Source organism: Solanum lycopersicum, chromosome 6 (genome assembly GCF_036512215.1).
Source record: "Solanum lycopersicum chromosome 6, SLM_r2.1".
Lineage (NCBI taxonomy): Eukaryota > Viridiplantae > Streptophyta > Magnoliopsida > Solanales > Solanaceae > Solanum > Solanum lycopersicum.
In genome coordinates this window covers 33,243,768-33,261,884 of record NC_090805.1, presented here as the reverse complement: position 1 = coordinate 33,261,884, position 18,117 = coordinate 33,243,768, and positions in this window count along the sequence as shown.

Genomic DNA, 18,117 nt, shown 5'->3' with positions numbered 1-18,117 from the left:
ATCAAGTTAAGTACAAGGTGCATAGGAAAATTACATTTAACATAATTAAAATAATACTCCCTCTCTGCTACAATATCAACTCCTACTATTTAGTTTGACTAAGTCTGCAGTATGGCTATATTTTAGCTTTCAGTTGATAGTTATTTTCTTTTTACTCGTGATAGTTTATCAATTGTGTTGTATTGCAGATTTGTGTTCCAAATGTTTTGGTGAGTTGGTCTAGTGGAATTACATTAGTGGTTTAGTGGAATATGATTCCATAAAATGTAAACTTATATAAAGCTACAAAGTCTATAAAATAATATCATCCAGTAATAATCTTTGGAACAAAATTTAGTTATCTTTTATTCTTCCTCCAATTTCTTGTTTTTCAACTATTGGTTTTTTCACGCCCGAGCTATCCCCAAAACGCGGACACGGGGACCTAGGACCACAATTGATCCCAAGCTAACCTAGCTGGCGTGATCTTAAACATACTAAAGATAATAACATGTTGCAGAAGCTATATCATATGTAAAATGAAAATATAGGGAATACTCATATGGTGTAAATGAAATATATAAAAAACTGATGAGTTCAATAGAAAGAAGATATTCACTCAATACTAAGCTCAAACTAACTTTGTCTGAAAATAGCCACTAACTGACTAGAAATGTTGGGACAGGCGCTAGCTAAGTCTAGCAAAATTGAAACTAAAGGACTAAAATACTGAAAAGAAACTCATGACTATTGTCATTCAAGAATGAGGACTCATTACTGATTCTACCGAACTTTGATGTGGATGCTGTGAACATGAACCTACATCAAGAGAAGATGTAGCATGTATGTGTCAGTAATTGAAAGGTAAGAGCATGTAGGATAGAGAAAAGCTGAAATAATATATAACTGAATAAGCATAAAAGCAAGTATAATATTCTGAACATGATATACTGAATGTTGAGCTAACTGGATTCAATGACTAAATTTATAACATGCTGAGATTGATTACTAACTGAACTGTAAATATGGTCAATGCAATAGAGTCTGAAGGAACTGTGGGAGCTACCAATAACTGATAATAAAATCGCATGAGCAAAATGTTGAGTATGATATATACGCTCCATCGAGAGGACCCAATATACCCTGCTAGAGGTATAAAGGCGTAATGGCGTGATCACTAAAGTGATGCCCATAAAGGGGACTTACAACCTACTTGGCTAGTAGTTCTGGGACTATTTTTGTGTGTTATATCCCTCGTCCAACTCAGTGTTATGCTACTCCCAATGATTTAAGTAGTTAACTAATTATGACTGAGTTTCTATAAATATTGGATAGCTCAAACTCAACATGCAAACTGAGAATGCAACAATTAATATGATCATGATGCATTAATAACTGAGGCATGCATAACTGAATAACTAAAATATCTGACCTAATATGTGTCATTCAAGAGCTAAAGAAATATATAGCTAGGGTTATGAAATTCATGCAATAAACTAAATATTAATGTAATAAACTGATTTGGATCATTCTAATATCTAAGAACCCTTCTAACATTCAAGAAACCCTAAGTCTAGTCATGATTAGGGATTCAAGAAAATTACTGAAAACTAGGGACCTAATGGGTGAAAGGAACCCACCAGTGAAATCCCACATACCTAGTGATGAAATCAACAGAGAAATCTTTAGATTTTGGGGCTGGAACTGATGAAACCTTGTTGCGTTCTTGAACTAGGGTTCTTGACCTTTTTCTCCTCTCTTGCTTCTAATTTTCTAAGTTTTGATTAATGATTCAACATAGTCAAGTTTTAGTTATATTTATAGGCTTAAATTGACCAAAATATCATGATTTAGGTTTAAACGATGTATTGGGTTGCATGAACTAGGAAAAGACCCAAATACCCCTGAAATAATTATTGTCTGAGAAATCGACAACCAAGATTGACGGTCCGTCATTAGAGTTTGTTCGACACGCCTTTACTAAAATGGTCATAAAGTTTTACTCGTAGGTCGGTTTTTAGCAAACTCAGCGGCATTGGAAAGAGGATTTAATTGTCTATCATATATAGGTCATAGTACACCTACTACTTTTTGTGCCAAGAGTTATGACTATATGAAGTTCACCCAATCAGCAATTTCCCATTAAGTAAATGCTAACTTCACCTATGGTCAGACATACAGATCGTAGATCGAACGACGACCGTGCTGGGCATCCATAGTTCATGTCAGAGGCTGGGTAAGATGAGACTCAATCCAAGAAAGAACATGGACCGTGGTCTACCTTACGGACCTTAGTTTTTTCTGTGGGTCGAGACTTAGTCTATTTTTTAAGTTGAGTTTTGGGAGGGGTTGCAGTTGTCAACTACGGACCTACTATAATGGTTGTAGATCAGACTACGGACCGTAGATGGTGACCGTAGATTGTACCTGCAATTTCTGAAAAACTAAAATCTCGTCTGTTTTAGATACGGGGCCTTACATGTTTCTCTATAAGTTATCACGCCTCGAGCTATCCCCGAGACGCGGACACTGGACCTTGGATCACAAGTGATTCCAAGCTAACCCTGTTGGTATGATCATGAGCATATAAATACAATTACAATGAAAAAAATGGGCCGTATACTATAACCGAAATATCTAAAAACTGATGAGTTTAATACAAAGAAGATATTAACTCAATAGAAAGTTGAAACTAACTATGACTGAAAATAACCTCTAACTGACTATCTAACAAAACTAAAACTAAAGTACTAAAAATACCGAAAAAAAACTCATGACTATTGTCTTCGGAGAATGAGGGTTGACACCTAATTATGCTAAACTAGAGATGGAAAATCGATCTAAGAGTGATCATGATGTTGAGAACTTGAACCTACATCACGAGAAGATTTACTGCACATATGCATCAGTACTTGAAAGGTTTTGAGCATGTAGGATAGAGTAGAGTTGAAATAATACAAAATTTAACATCCCAAAAGGAAGTATAATATTTTGAACATCATATACTGAATGCTTAGCTAACTGGATGCAATGACAAAATTTATAACATGCTTAGACTGAATACCAACCAAACTGTAAATATGGTCAGTTCAATAGAGTTTGACTGAAATATGGAGCTACTAATAACCGATAATAAAATCATATGAGCTAAATATGTTGTTTGATGTAGAGAAAAGATATAAAGTCACTACTGAAGTTGTCTTGAATTTTTAAAACGACACCTTAACTTTGCAACCTATTATCCCACTAAACAATTTTGAATAGATATAATTACATTATTTTTCGTCCATCTAACAAGAGTTATACACTCTCTTAAAGAGAGTAAGCACCCTAAAATAGCTAATATAGTATTATTTTTACAAGTATTTTATTATAAAATATATTTTCTTATTCTTTTTATGATTTTAACTTTTTTTCTCCTTTTTATTTTTCTCTTTCTTTCTTATTTCTATTCAAAAATTGATTTTCATATCCATCCGTTGCAACTTCTTACTTTCATTGTCATTTTTATCACAACTGCACATTTTTTTATTACTATTAGTTTTACTAACTTTAATTTTAAAATTTTATCTAAATATTTTCTTTTATTTCGAACAATTCGATAAACTCATTAGATTTGAAGATGATTAGAAAGTATCATATAATTTTTTTATTCGATTTCAATTGAGTTCTTTCAATTTTTGAGAAATTAATTGATTATTTTAAAATTATAATTTCTAATTTTGAATGTATATGAAAATGAGTAGTTGATAATACCTTCAAAATTTTTAATTTTCTTTAAAAAATAATTAGTTTTGTTATCAGTGATTCAATAAAGTCCAAATAATAGTATGAATTTTATAAAGAATTTGAACGGACAAGAAGAACAACAAAGAAAAGAAAAAAAAACGAATGTGAGTTCATGGGGGGTCGGAGAATGAAGAAAAACAAGAAAATTAAGGGATGAAAGTGGGAGGTGGAAAATTTAAGATATATCAAAATTAAAATTAAAATTCAAAAGTAAGAGAGAGAGAGAGAGAATTAAAGAAGGAAAAAGAAATAGGGAAAATTTAAATGAAAAAAAAAATAATTTGAATTAACAGGTGTGATGTAATGATTGGGGTGTGAACTCACTTGCTTGTTAAAATTTGGAGCTGATCGAAAAATGATGTAATAACATGGTTCAAAATTGTTTAGTGGGATAATAGGACAGTCGCAAAGTAAAGGTGTCTATGAAATCCAAAACAACTTCAATGGTGACTTTATATATTTTCTCTTTAATGTGTACGCCCCATTGAAAGGGCCCAATATACCCTGCTAGAGTTATAAAAGCATGCTGGCATGACCAAAAAACTGATGCCCATGGAGGGGATTTACAACCTACTTGGCTAGTAGTTTTGGGACTATTTGTGTACCGCGGAACTAATTAAACTTATATTGATACATTAATAATTGATGCATGTATAACTGAAATGTCTAACTTAACATGTGTAATTCATGAACCAAAGAAGTACATAGCTAGGGTTTTAGAATTCAGGTGATAAATGGAATAACAACATGGTAATCTGATTTGGGTCATTTTATCGGCTAAAGAACCAAATAATTCTAATAGGGAACAAGGACAAATATACCCCCGAACTATCGTAAATCGTATGCAGATACCCTTTGTCATACTTTAGGGACATTTGTGCCCCTACCGTCCAAAAACTAGAGCGTATATGCTCTTAATTTTAACGGATGATTAATTAGGGACACGTGGCACAATCTTATCCATCGATCTGATGTCGGGTCGATGGATAAGATTATGACACGTGCATGTCTGTTAGTTTAAAGGGTATATATGTTTTAGTTTTTGGACAACAAGGGCACCAATGTCCCTAAAGTATGACGGAGGGTATCGGCATACCATTTACGATAGTTCGGGGGTATATTTATCCCTTTTCCCATTCTAATATTCAAGAAACACTAGGTCTAGTCAGAGTAAGAGAATCAAGAAAATGACTGAAAACTAGGGACCTAATGGGTGAAAGGAACCCACTAGTGAAATCCCACATAATTGGTGATGAATTCCATGGAGATATCTTTTGATTTAAAGGGTGGTATTGATGGAAACCTGTTGCATACTTGAACTAGGGTTCTTGACCCTTTTTCTGTTCTCTTGCTTCTAATTTTGTATGTTTTGATTAATGATTTGACTAAGCTATGTTCTAGTTATGTTTCTAGACATAAACTAAATAAAACTTTATGATATATGGTCTAAATGACATACCTTAGGGGTCCAACAAAATAGGAAGAGACAAAAAGACCCCTAAATTAATTGTTGTTGGAGTCATTGACGCAGTCAAATGACCAACCGTAAGTCAATTGACGGTCCGTGCTAGTCGACTGTCATTTGCGAATAAGGATTGAAGTCCCCATCGACGGAGTCGATTGACGGACTTTAAGTTGATTGACAATCCGTATTGGTCGACCGTCGTTCGCGAATGAAGATTGAAAGTTTACTAGCCTATCCACGGATTCGACTGACGGACTGTAAGTCGACTGACTGTTTGTAGTAGGCTCTGTCGCTAGCACCTGCAACTTTTGAAAATCTGCATTTTTGGTGTGTTTTGGAAATGGGGTGTTACACAAGTTGTCCTTATCATTTTGTATCAAAGTTGTGTTTAAAAGAGAGAAAGAGATGCCACACATCTATTGTGATGACTGATTTACAAGCCATAGGTGGAGTTAAGAAACTCAACCATCAAAATTACGAAACATGGATGACATGTATGACTTCCTAAAATGAAGGTCAAGATCTTTGGGAGGTCGTCAATGGAAGTGAAGTCAAACTAGGGGAGGAATAGCCAAATGGCACATTGAGAAAATGGTAGATTAAAGCAGGAAAAATATTATTTGCCCTCAAGACCACCATCAAGAAGACGTCTTAAAACATATACCAGATGCTAGACCAACAAAGGAAGCTTAGGACACATTGGCTGCACACTTTTCAATGAAAAGCGAGACATAACTACAACTGTCACGACCCAAAAACGGACGTGATGACACTTGTATTATCCCACTAAGAGAAGTCATTCTAACCCGATAATTTCGATAAAATGCATAAATAAAACCAAAGTCTGATGACGATTACTAATACAAAAACAATTCAACTTAATTCAATTCCCAAGAACTGGTAGTCACGAGCACAAGCCTCGAATGTAAATACTAGAATTGAAATAAAAATACGTGTCTAACATGAAGTTGTCTTTTAAGTAAGAACAAAGTCATAAACTGGAGTAGGAAAGTTCGTTATGATGACAAGAAGCTACCTCACAATACTCCACAAGATGCCTCGAAAACGAAGAGAATGGAAGGTATCACAAAAATCCGGGCTCGTAACCTATAAAATTTGTAGAATCAAGGGGTGAGTACCAAGACACACGGTACCCAACAAGGAAACCTCTTAGCACAAGTTAAGGGAACAAAATACGGGTACTTCTTACACCCTATCTGAACCTCCACAATACAAACAGTTCACAAATTACCAAACACACAACTCAATAACCACACTCTATTAGTTTACATATTTCCAATAACAACTCAATATTCAACAGTCACAATTTTCAAAGAGAAATACAAACGAGTTCAGCAAACCACGTATTCAAGTTTATCAATAATAAAAAATGTGTAATGCCATTACATGCAATGTCAAGTATAGTAATGCATGTCTTCCCTAACGATACACACCCGAAGACAGGTAAATTGGTACGCAGGCATCGCGATAAGTCCTCTGTCCTACTACAGGTGCAGCGACAACCTTTACCATGTCCGAACGATTGTCGACCACCAGATCCGCTGGTATGCAATATTGACAATTATTCTCTTTACCAAACATATGCGGATCCAATCACGAACTTATATATAAAAAGAACAAAAGATCTTTCTTGATCAATCCCTTTGCCAAGAAAACCTTTGAGGTACCTAACCTATGGGGGACATATCTATGAATGCATTTGTCGCGGCGCATGACACGATTCTCGATAATAGAAACCATCATGTCGCGCGATACGAACCTCGATAATAGAAACCATCATGGCGCGTGACACATCCCTCGAAATGTTATATTCTCTGACCACAACCATGTCTTATATGTAGTGCAAATGACATGCTCAAATGAAAATGAGGAGATAAACATTTTGATAACAAAGAGCAATTTACAACAACGAATATAACACCAACAAATAAGAAAGAAGTCTCCTAGTCATTCTCAAAACCACACAAGGAAATACAAGAATTTGATATGCTTAACAAGGGTTTAGAAATCCACTTGCCTAAGTCAATCGAATAATCAATCTAGGACTTGAGCCTTCCCTTTTCGTTGAACTTATGAACCAATACAATCTATTCAAATATATATTCACAATAAGATTTCGGAACTAAAAACATCCACATTATTCAGTGTTTAACCTTGGACTTAAAATTCACCCAAATGAATAATCAAATTCATAATTCTTGATGTCAACTAACATTTCAACTATCATATTTTCGAAGTTCCAAGTCTAAGGTTAAGTCCCTTTTTTTTTCAATACCAATTCTAATAATTCACATACAATATAATAAACCAATAATTAATTTTCTATATTAGTGTAGCAAAACTTTAATTATAATATGACAACAATAGCAAGGATATTTCTATAAATTTACTATTCTATTCTTACCCTTCTAGTCAAACGCTTAATTTGTAGAGGTCACTATCCTCGTACATTCTCAACTTTGCAAAAGTACAAATATTTACATATATTTTCTTTTCAAATAACTTCCAACAACCAATTCAATAATATCTTATTTTTATAGAATTATTAATGCCTATGATAGAGTTTCCTCTTAAATTGTGTGTCATGCAACCATTATACTCCACTTACAATTTTATATTGTAATTATATTGTGCCTATCAAGAACCCATTTAAATACAAATAACAATATGTTATTCACATTCAAACATACATAACTAAAGCTGAACAATAACATATCTCAGCCACTATATAATTTATTAATTAATTACTACTCAATCTCTTATAAACCTGCCAACCAAAATTTTTTTCTTTAAACTCGAGCAGATTTTTTTCCCTCAATACCGGGTCTACATCTTTCCTAATAATAATAATATAATATTAATAATAGTAACATTGTTTGTTGTCTTGTACTTCTTACAAAAATTTCCGGAGTTATGCACAATTTCCCACAATAACCTTAATTTGTCCAAAAAGATAAAATAAAATATGCAGACCATCAAACATATATATTGATCATATTGAAAGGAAGAAAAGCTCGATTACTTTACTAGATTCACAATGTTTTCTTTTGTTCTTGTTTTTCCCCGCAATCAGTCCTCTCGTTCTCTCAAGGTCACATGTTCTCCTCTTTACCCTTTTCAGTTATGTCCCATACGTTAACTTTAAATAATTTAATTCACTTTAACCCATGGTGTATAGAGTATTATTAAATGATTACTTAAGTCCATTACATACTGATTAATTAATTCAAGTTACACTAATATTCAGATTTTCCAAAACTGACCTTCCGGGTCATTACAACAACTTTTAGAAAGTGAGTTACTGTAGATAGCTCAAAATGATATGAGCATTGCACAATACTTTCACAAAGTGAAGTCGATATGCCATGAAATTTCAAAAGTGCAACAAAAAACTACAACTGGGGAAACCAGGATAAAAAGAATAATCATTCATGGTTTGATATCTAAGTGTAGAAACTTTGTTACTGAAGTACTGGGATAGAAAGTTCAAGCATAACTTGTTAAGTTTGAGAATATGTGTGCTAGGCAATAAGCCTTGGCTAAGCAAATGGGCGGATTTTCATAAAAAGTGAGGAGGAAGCACTCTATATCAACAAAAGCAGGGGGAACTCAAGTAGTACAATGTAGCTGTGACGAAAAAAAGTGACGATAAGGAAAAAAATCATCAAGGAGAGGAGAATTATCATCCAATGAGAGCTTCAAAGAACTATTGGGGCAAAAACAAGAGGTTTTAAGGGAAGTGTCATCTTTACAGAAAGATGGGACATAAATCCAAGGTTTGTTGGTTCAATAAAAAGGTTGTTGAGAGCAATGCTGCAGCCACTTCTAGTCAAAGGAAAAAGAATGAAGATGATTGGGATGCTGAAGCATTTTTTGTTGTAGAACAAGAGGAGTTAGCTCTTACAGTAACAATCTCTACACAAATTGATTATGAGAGTGACTATATTGTTGACTTAGGGTGATCAAACAATATGAATGGCGACAAGGAGAAGATGCAAAATCTAATCAAGTACAAGGGAAATCGTGAAGTGGTGACAACCGATAATACAAAATTATCGATAACTCATATCGGTAAGGCTGTAGTGTCACCAAATAGTAATATTGATATGTTGTTTCTTCAAAATGTTTATAATGTCCAAGGAATGAAGAAAAATCTTCTTTAAGTAGCACAACTAACATCTACAAGTCATTTTATTCTATTTTTTCCGCAAGATGTGAGTATATATCAAGATCTTGAGATTAAAAAAAGCCACTAAATACGGGACAAAGATTGAATTCTGTTTATGTTATGTCGAGAGAAACCACATATATAGACATGACAAGGAAGAATGAAATTGCAGACTTATGGCATGTGCGGTTGACGCACGTTAGATACTCAATACTTAAGTGTCATAATGTAAAAGTTAATGTTGAAGGGTCTTCCAAAACTCCCACTAAGGACAAATGTTTTATGTGTGGATTGCCAATATGGTAAAGCACATCAATTTTCATACGAGGATTTAAAATATAAGGCCAAGGAACAATAAGAATTATATCACTCTGATGTATTTGGACCTCTCAAGCAACTCTCTGTTGGTGGGATGAAATATATGTTAACCTTCATTGATGATTTTTCCAGGTATTTATGGATTTATTTTCCGAAGAAAAGGTCTTATACATTTTTTTAAAATTCAAAAAATTTATAAAGGTTGTTGAAAAAGAAGTTGGCAAGAAAATTCTTTGTCTGTGAACTGCCAATGGTGGGGAATACACATCATATATAGTCTCTAAATTCCTTCTGAAGTATCAAATACGTCGTCAACTGACATGTAAAAATACTCCAAATGGTGTAGGAAAACGAAATAACAGACACCTAGCAAAAATCTGTCAAATCTTGCTTCACGCAAAACATATTTCGGGACAATTTTGGGCGGAAGCTATGAAAATTGCAGCTTTTGTGATCAATAGAATTTCTCAACAAAGGTTAAGTTTTCTTTCACCTTTTGAGAAGTTATGGTATATGAAACCGTTCGTTAACTATTTTCATGCTTTCGGATGTGTATTCTATGTATTTGTACCTAACCATTTAAGTAGCCATATGGACAAAAAGGTTGTTAGGTGTATCTTTGTTGCATATGACAGTCAACAAAAAGGGTGGCATTTTTTTGACTCAAGCACGGGAAAGTGTTACACTTTTTGGAATGTGATATTTGATGAAACTTCTTCATGGTTGCCTTCAAATAAACAGATCATGTCTGATTCAAATATTCTCAAAGATGTGTTGGACTCGTCTCATGTCCAGCTGAGTTTAGATGAAGCTGAAGATGAAGCTAACAATAATATTGCTGAAAAAGGCGTAGCTCAAAATTCTTGGCAAATTGGTGTATATCAACATCAAAGTGAAGCAGACGAGCTAAGTTGAACAAACACGTCTCTTAGATTGTCATCAAGAAACAAAAAGCTTAATCCAAAGTATGCCAATGCTGCCATAGTAGTAGAAAAAGATGAAACAGAACCAGAGAATTTTGAGGAAGCATTACAAAATTCGACGTGGATTAAAGCTACAAAGGAGGAGATTGATGCGATAGAACTAAATCAAACTTTGGAGCTCGTGGTAAATCTAAGAGATGTCAAACCTATTTCTTGCAAATAGATTAACAAGATAAAGAGTCACACAAATTGGTCAATTGAAAGGAACAAAGATCATCTTGCAGCACGGGGCTTTTCTCAACAATATGGACTAGATTATGATGAAACATTTAGTCCAATGGCTAATCTTACTAGAGTCCCGATCATACTTGCACTTGCTGCCAGTAAAAATTGGAACCTACGACACATGGACATAAAAAATGTCTTTCTGCACGGAGAGTTGTATCGAGAGATCTATGTGTGTCAACTACTGGGATTTCAGAGTCAAGATCATCCCAAGTATGTATGTAAGATTCTAAAAGAGCAATATGGGTTAAAGAAACCACCAAGGGCATGGTATGGTAAGATTTCTTAATTTCTTACTCATAGTTGTTATTCTATAGCACCGGCAGATTCCAGCTTGTTGGTGAAAATTGTTGGAAAGAAACTAGCCATTGTGCTATTATATGTGGATGATCTACTTCGAACAGGAGACTGTGAAGAAGAAATTCTTCTATCAAAGAAGAATTTGTCAGTTTGCTTCCATATGAAGGAACTTGGTCAACTCAACCATTTTCTTGGCTTTGAGGTTGATTATAATGAAGATGAAATTTGTTTGCATCAGAAAAGATATTCTAAAGATATGTTGTTGAAGTTTGGCATGTGGAATTGAGAACCAATATAAACACCATTGGAGCCAAATGCTAAGATTTGTGCACATGAAGGAAAAGACTTAGCATATGTGACGATGTATCGACAATTGGTAGGTAATATGATATATTTAAATCAGACTCGACCTAAAATTTCTTTTGCAGTTTGTGTGTTGAGTTGCTACATGCATAATCCAAGGAAGCGCCCTATGGAGGTTTTTCAAGGAATACTAAGATAAGTGAAAAGTAAATTGATTATGGTCTTTTGTACAAAAAAGGTGAAGAATGCAAGTTTGTCGGATATTGTGACTCTGACTATGCAGGGGATCACCCAAGGTTCCAAAACTAGCTATGTATTTAATCTCAGAGATGGAGTGATTTCATGGTGCAGCAAAAGGCAACCAACTGTGTCGGTGTCAACAACGAAGGAAAGTAGAGGGCAACAGTAGTTACAACACAAGAAAGTATGTGGATTATGCAATTGATTAAGGATTTACACAAACCATTTGGCTACTTAGCTAACTTGTACAGTGATACTCAGTCAGCAATTTGCTTCGCAGAAAATCCTGTTTTTCATGATAGAAACAAACACGTGAAAATACATTACCACTTCATCAGGGAAAAAGTGTTGCAATGAGAGATTGATTTACAACATATTAAAACTGAGCAACAAAATGCAGACGTGCTCACGAAACGCTTAAGTTTCCATAAGTTTGAAAGTTTATGTCAATAACTAGGCATGGTTAAGACCGAAGCTGATGTCGAGAGGGGTGTTAAAAGTTGTAAAACATCAACCACTATTATTTAGTTTGACTAAGTCTGCAGTAGATCTATATTTTAGCTTTCAGTTGGTAGTTGTTTTCTTTATACTCTTGATAGTTTTTCTATTGTGTAGTAATGAAGAATTGTATCCCTAATGTTTAGGTGAGTTCATTTAGTGGAATGACATTCGTGGTTTAGTGGGAATATGATTTAATAACATTGTTATTTCCTTTTCTTCAACTATTGTTTTCTTTATTGAGTTGTCTTCATCACTCTCTACCAATTTATGGTACACTTTTTGTTCATGGGAGTCCCAAAGTTTAAGTTTGATCGGGAATTCGCACATGAAATCTTCAAAATGTTTCAATGAAATTGATATATTTATAAAGGAAAAGGGTCATATTTTCCCTTTTACACTTGGAAAAGGATCATTTCATCCTCCGTTATACTTTTTTGATAAACTAGTTCTCGAAAACGTGAAACACACGTGTATTTCATACCATTTTAAATTACAGAAACACACAGTTAACCATGAAACTGCGTGCTTCATACATAGACCATGTCCACATATAAAAGTTCAAATATGCAAAGGCATAACTTATATCAATTTGAGTTTTATTGCAACAAAAACTTTTAACAAATAGATATTATACTAAAAGAAGTGAATATGCTGCTAGATTAGCAATAATACAAAAAGTGTGGTCTATATTTATAGCTAAACCAATTATATTGGCACATATTTACGTGAAGTAGACTCTTTTTGGAGGAGAAATCTAACCAAAGAAAGAAAATGAAATTATTGGAAAAACTCACCTTACGATACACTTTATAAAGTATTTCATGAATGTGAAAAGATTGATCAGAATAAATATCATTGAGAAGATAAAACTATGTACAACCACTAATAACCAAGAAATTAAATATATATATATACACACACACATATATATATGCATATTTATGACAATATGGAGTAAAACTATTTCTTTTAGTATGATTATAGCATTGCATGATAGGGAAACTAAAATATGTGGGGCAAAGTCAGATTCAAGATGTTAAAAATTCATAGGTTCTAAATTTTAAAATCGATTGAGGCCAGCATATTGTTATTGTTAGGTGAGCTTTTGACACAAATATAAAGTTTGAATTAATCCTACTGAGGTACAACTGAATCGATAACTTAAGGTGTAAATTTTCCTAACGAAAGATAAAACATGATACTTAATAATGATACAACTAAAAATAGTGTAAGAAAAAAAATAGGTCATATCATTTGGTTGTGTGACATCCTACTCTCTTGTTTATCAACTTTACCCTTGACCTAACAATAAAATATGTAATCACAACTTATAATTTTTTTCTGAAGTTTATATACTTATATTTTTAAATAGTAGATAAATTTGCGAGGACTACAGACACATGGTTAGAGATTCTTGGTATCTTTATCTATATTCTATTAGCAACCCTTTTTGTTATAGGGTTCAAACTCGAATCTGCACTCAACTCATAACATGTCGTACTCCGACCAATATACCATACAAACGGAGGAAATTCATACATTGAGCTATTTATATACCTATTTAAAATATATCTTAAAACTTTATCATGGACCCCTTTGATTGAAATTATCAGCTCATACTGAATGGTGAACTTATTATTAAAATAAACAAACTTAAGATTATTGAATGTGAACTGAGAAATTCATAAAGACTTGCCAACATCAACCGCCACAAACTCAATTCTCAAGATGCAAACATTTATCATCATTGCATGAATAATGCTACGTTCACTCCCTTCGTAAAACAATTGTATTTTGAATTGAAGTAATGCAAACTCGTTTTCCCACTATATCATATATAGGATTGTTTGGAAAGATACTTGGTTGCTGTTAAATTAACATTTTTTTGGAACAGTGAGTGTGAAGTAACATCATATAAGCCAAAAAATGTCAACTTTCAAAAAATCACACTGAATCACCTAATGTGGCGAGCACCTAAAAGAAATATTTGAATCTTTGTTCAAATAAAGCTATGTAAGCCCCTTGTGAAAAGGAATGATCATTTGCATTGGAAAAACTCCACTTCTTGGTATTAGCTCAACAATTGATCTACCTGAAAACATGCATTTTTCTCATGTTCAAGGAAAGTTTATACGTACTTTATGTTTTCTTTTCGAGATTAAACATAAAAAATCAGAACTCTTTCACTATTCGATACACATTCGTACTGCTTCACGTGTTGAATTTCCTTTTATACTTTCCAAGGCTGAAAGAGCTCCCATCACTTTCCTTTATCATCAACAAGTATCTTGTTTTTTCGTTTTTTTTCTCTTTCCCGCATTCATCTTACTCGATTCATTAAATTTTTCTTGATACTTCAAAAGGATTCAAAGAGTTCTCATTACTTTCTATTATCATCAATAAGATTTAACTATTCTTTGATTAAATTTCCCCCAATACTTTTAATCTTAAAGAAGAATCTAGAAATTGGGTAGAAAAATATCTAAGGAGGAAGAAGATTCTTTCAATGATTAAACGTACCGATTATGACTTCTGTTAGTAACTAATCTTCGTGTAACTAACAACCAGACGATTAGTTATAACTAACTCATGAATAGACTGTTAAATCCATCCCATTTTTTGGTCAACTTTAGCTATTCAATTACTACAAGCCATAGTTAAAAAGGAATAGTAATTGGAGTTGAAAATAAATGATTTGGTGGTTGGCAAATTGGTAATATTTGCAACCATTATTGACTTTGCTATATTTACCTATGTCATTAGTGACATAGGCATGGTTTTATTCTTCTATAAATAGATCAATTCTTGCTCATTTATAGAACAGACCAAATTAGAGAGAAAAATCATTTTGAGAAAAAAGTGAGGTATTCCATAGACTATACAAGAAAAATAGTCTATGGAGAAAAATAAGGTGTGAGCGATATTTTAGGAAGGTGGAAACCAAAAGAGTGTTCTTCCTTTTGAGTGTGCACTAGTCACTTTGAGTATTGTATTCGTGACTACACAGTGTAAAATTCCTTAAAATAGTAATATCAGTTGCTCCTCTTGGCCCGTGGTTTTTTCCCTTATTTAGAAGAGTTTCCACATAAAATTCTTGGTGTCGTTATTTTCCAATTTTATTTCCATTACTTTTAGCATGTATATTGTTGTGTTTATCCGCATTTTCCCAGCAAACTTGTATCAGAGCCAAGGTTTTATCTGAGTATGCTTTGTGGTTGCATCACAGTCTGAACTTCCACATCAGAAAAGATTCACTTTGATTTGAGATAATAATATTTTTAGGGAAAAATAATGGATGCCAACACAAGTAGAATGATTACTTTGAATGTTGTTAATTATGCCATTTGGAAGGGGAAAATGGAAGATCCTCTTTATGTCAAGAACTTTTACAAACCAGTATTTACCAATGTAAAGCCTGATAATAAAACAGATGAAGAGTGAAATTTGTTGCACAGACAGTTTTGTGGATTCATTAGCCAATGGGTCGACGATAATGTGTTGAACTATATTTTTGGGGAGACACATGCTCGATCCCTATAGGAGCATCTTGAGAGTTTGTATGCTCGGAAGACTTGCAATAATAAAATATTCTTAATGAATCAGATGTTGAGATTAAAGTATCATGATGGTTCTCCAATGACAGACCATCTGAATAATTAGGGAATCATGAATCAGTTATCTGCGATGTGCATCAAATTTGATGAAGAAATTCAAGGCTTTCTTCTACTTGGTTCCCTACTAGACTCTTGGAAAAAATTAAAACTTCATTGTCAAATTCTGCTTCGGATGGTGTAATTTCTATGGATTCCGCCAAGAGTAGTGTCTTGAACAAAGAGATAAGAAGAAAAACTCAAGGTTCTTCTTCGTTGGATGTACGGATAACTGGCCCTAGGGAGAGAAACAAAACTCGTGGTTCTCATAATAGAGAACAAAACACGAGCAAATCCAGAGGCAAACTTAAGGATATCGAGTGCAATTATAGTGGTATGAAAGGGCACACAAAGAAGTTCTGCAGGAAGTTGAAGAGGGAAAACAAAAACAAAGAGGAAACTAAAGAAAATGGCAACGAAAATTGCCTAGCCACCATCACCACCGAAGACCTTGTTACCGTTCTTGATGAAGACATGATAAATATTGCTTGTGATGAGTCAAGATGGGTTATGGACACTGGTGCCGCATCTCATGTGACATCAAGGAAGAATTTTTTCTCTTCCTATACTTCTGGTGATTCTAGAAACTTGAGTATGGGTAATGAGACTATTTGTAGGGTGGTTGGTATTGGTAAAATTTGTTTGAAAAATACTGTTGAAACTAAACTAGTTTTGAACAATGTGAAAGATGCTCCTAATGTTTGTAGGCACCTGATTTCTGTTGGTGTTTTAGATAATGAAGGATATGTTAATACAAACAGTGATGGAAAATGGACGCTCATTAGGGGTTCCTTGGTTGTGACTGAGATACAAGATTTGGGGAGTGACAAACTTGGGAACTCAAAGACTTACCAAGAGGGAAGAGGCATATAGGTTATAGGATGATATACAAAGTGAAGTACAAATATACTGATGATATAGAAACATTCAAGCCAAGGTTGGTTGCTTTGGAAGCCTCTAGATATTGGCATATCCATCAGATGGATGTATTTAATTCCTTCTTTCAGGGTAACTTAATGAGCTTCCATTTTCCAGCACCGTTGGTACTAACATATACTTCATCATCTAAAACGCCAACAGAAATTAGGTGAAGACAAACATCAGGAGCATGTTTCACATTGTTCGAAACTAGTTTAGTTCCAACACTAGTTTCCAAAAAAGTTATACCAATATTAACTACCCTAGAAACATTCTCATTACCCATACTTAAGGTTCCAAAATCACCAGGAGTGTAGGAAGAGAAAAAATCCTTCCTTGATGTCACATAAGATGCGGCACCCGAGTCCACAACCCATCTTGACTAATCACAAGAAATATTTATCATGTTTGCATCAAGAACGGTAACAAGATCTTCGGTGGTGATGATGTCTACGCAATTTTCATTGCCATCTTCTTTAGTTTCCTCTTTGTTTTTGTTCTCCCTCTTCAACTTCCTGCAGAACATCTTTCTGTGTCCTTTCATGCCACAATTATAGCACTCAATGTCCTTAAGTCTTCCTCTGGATTTTCTCCTGTTTTTTTCTTTATTCTAAGAACCACAAGTTTTATTTCTCCCCTGGGGCCAGTTATCAAGACATCTGACGAAGAGGAACCTTGAGTTTTTCTTCTAATCTCTTTGTTCAAGACACTACTCTTGTCGGAATCGATAGAGATTACACCATCCGGAGCATAATTTGACAATGATATTCTAAATATTTCCCAAGAATCGGGTAGGGAACCAAGTAGAAGCAAGCCTTGAATTTCTTCATTAAATTTGATGCCCATATCAGACAATTGGTTCATAATCCAATGAAAATTATTCAGATGATCTGTCATCGGAGAATCATCGTTATACTTCAAACTCAACATCTTCTTTATTAAGAACATTTTGTTCTTACAAGTCTTTCGAACATACAAACTTTCAAGATGCTCCCATAGGATTCGAGTTTGTGTTTCTCCAGAAATATGGTTCAACACATTATCGTCGACCCATTGCCTAATAAATCCACAAACCTGTCTATGCAACAGATTCCACTCTTCATCTGTTTTATTATCAGGCTTTACAGTGGTAAATACTGGATTGTAGAAATTCTTAACATAAAGGAGATCTTCCATTTTTACCTTCCAAATGGCATAATGAACACCATTCAAAGTAACCATTCTACTTGTGTTGGCTTCCATTGTTTTCCCCCCAAA